This window comes from Pipistrellus kuhlii, unplaced genomic scaffold, assembly GCF_014108245.1.
Source record: "Pipistrellus kuhlii isolate mPipKuh1 unplaced genomic scaffold, mPipKuh1.p scaffold_m20_p_3, whole genome shotgun sequence".
NCBI classification, from domain to species: domain Eukaryota; kingdom Metazoa; phylum Chordata; class Mammalia; order Chiroptera; family Vespertilionidae; genus Pipistrellus; species Pipistrellus kuhlii.
The window spans coordinates 99,524,174-99,527,090 of NW_023425529.1; positions in this window are offsets into that span (position 1 = coordinate 99,524,174).

A 2,917-nucleotide genomic window follows, 5' to 3' on the forward strand; every position below is an offset into this window, starting at 1 on the left:
ATGAACAATAAAGATTTATTTTTAAAAAAGAAGAAAAAGAAATGAGTGGATAAAAAAGCTGTGGTTACGCTTTTTTAATTTCTTACCCTTTGAGACAGCACTTAGCATGCAATTAAGTCAGTCAGAAAAAGTCAAGTATCACATGATCTCACTCATATCTGGAATCTAATTAACAAAGTAAACTGATGAATGTAGTGGATCCAGAGATATGGAAGCATGGAACAGAGTTCGAAATTTCAGAGGAAAGGTGAGTGAGTGGGAGATAATTAACTAAAGACCTTGTATGCATCTATGCATAACCCATGGTTGCAGATAGTGAGTAATGAGGGCTTGGGACGGGAGTGTAGGAGTGGGTTTGGGCTGGCAGGGGTTGATGGGGGAAAAAGGGGATTAATGTAATACTTTCCACAAAAAGATTGGGGGGAAATGTAAAAAACCAGAACCTAAAAACAAAACAAAACAAAAAAAATATATAAAATGTTGCACATGGCTTATCAGAAGTGTGTATTGAACACTGGGAAAAAATCATAAACTCTGAAGTGCCACTGCTGGACACCCCCAAAGGCAACCATTACTTTTGGCTTGCCCAGTGTCACTGACAGTGTGAAAAACCACAGCCAGAGTGGCTTTCAGGTTCAAAGGCTTGGAGAAAGAGCTGTCTCACAAATGATACTCAAGACAAGATTAATATTAATATTATGGGGGAGACCAGGGCAAACTCAACTATAGCAGTCAAATGCTTTCACTTACCCAGCTGCTTTCACTTACTAGAATACACAATTGCCTTTTAGGAATGCAAACAGACATATCAATGGTAATTTATAATAAACAGTAAGATTATCAGATTGTGGGGAGTTTGCTTTAGGCCATTGAGTCAGCAGTAGGTAATAAAATGCAAATATCCACACTGTGAATATCAAAGGGGAGTCCAAACAGCCTTCTGCCAGACTTCTCACATTTATATTAATTACTGTTGATCTTGGTTTCCAGCAGATAGGACACCTGCCTCTCCATGGGAGCTTCCTGTTTGAACTGGACTTTAAATCTTTGTAAGTTCCTCCCACAGGCAAGCTGATATCTTTAGATCATTCATTTTAATTATATATATATATATATATATATATATATATATATGTTATTATTATCTTTTTATTTGCAAAATTTTCTATGTTATTTTAACTATAATAAATAGGCCTAATTGGTTTTAAAATGTTTCGTTTATAAGGAGGTATCTAGGTCCTACTGGAATAACTCAAAGTCATATCTGGGTTACAAAAGCCTCTTAAAATTTAAATTTTGTGATGTTTTGTAAGCAAACTTAAATAAAAGGTTACACATGAATTTTGTAAGACTGGGTAAAATAAATATATTTTATGGTAATAATTTTACAAGTCATCAATCAAACTTAAAACAGTTTATTTTAGTTCTATAATGTTAACGAAAGAAAACATTGGAACTTGTAAAGAATTTTAGTGAGTTTATTTGAGCCAAACTGTTGACTTACGCCAGGAAGCAGAACCTCAATTGATTGAGATAATGCTCCAAAGAATGGCGAGTTACATTTCTATTTATACATTGCAATCAAAGGAGGGACATAGGTGGATTACATGAAATTCATTGGTGATGGGTTAAGGGAAACACCTGGGATTGGATAAAAAATAAAATGATGGATGATTACTTAAGTGAGTGCAGGAACAATTAACATGATAAAGAAGGAATTTGAGGCATCTGTCCTGGCACCCACCACATTTAGTTGTGTCCCAGGGGCTCCAGAAAAAGGGAAGTTACAAGTTAACCAGACATCTCACAGATATGTTATTTTAGAGAGGAAAAAAGCAAATGGGCTCAGTAAAGAAGATCTAAGTTGATCTTTGTCAGGAAAAATATTAGCCTAGGACATGACTACTCACTATTACCTGTTTGTAGTTAAAATATTTAATTTTCAAACCATCTTTTGTGGTTATTTTAGGTCTCTGAGTTTGCAAGACTGCCACGCAGACCACCCTGAGCTTGTCAAGTTAGCATGTGGCTCCTTTCCTTCACAATAACATCATTTAAACATTTTTTTTTTTTGAGATCACTGCATAAGCAAAGAGAAAGTAAGCAGCTTATTTATTCATTTTAAAATCCTTATTTTTAAAAAATAAATCTTTATTGTTCAGATTATTACAGACATTTCTCTTCCCCCCCCCACAAAGCTCCCCTTCACCTGATTCTCCCCCAACACCCCCCCATGCCCTTAAATTCCCCCCCACACACACTGCCCTCATCCATAGGTGTAAGTTTTTTGTCTAATCTCTTCTTGTACCCCTTATGCCCTCTTCCCCTCACCCTGAGAATTGTCAGTCGACTCCCTTTCTATGTCCCTAATTCTATATTCACCAGTTTATTCTGTTCATTAGATTGCTTATTGACTTTATTTTTTAGATTCACTTGCTATAGATATCTATTAGTTGTTCATAATTTTTATCTTTACCTTTTTCTTCTTCTTCCTCTTCTTAAAGAATAGCCTTCAGCATTTCATATAATCCTGGTTTGGCGGTGATTAACTCCTTTAGCTTTTTTCTTTTCTGTGAAGCTCTTTATCTGATCTTCAATTCTAAATGATCACTTTGCTGGGTAGAGATATCTTGGTTGTAGGTTCTTGCTGTTCATCACTTTGAATATTTCTTGCAACTCCCTTCAAACTCCAAACATAGTTTCTGTTGAGAAATCACCTGACAGTCATATGGGTACTCTCTTGAGGTAACTGTTTTTCTCTTGCTGTATTTAATATTCTCTCTTTGTCTTTTGCTCTCGGCATTTTAATTATGATGTGTCTTGGTGTGGTCCTCTTTGGATTTCTTTTGTTTAGGCTTCTCTGTGCTTCCTGGACTTGAAAATCTATTTCTTTCACCAGGTGGGGGAAGTTTTCTGT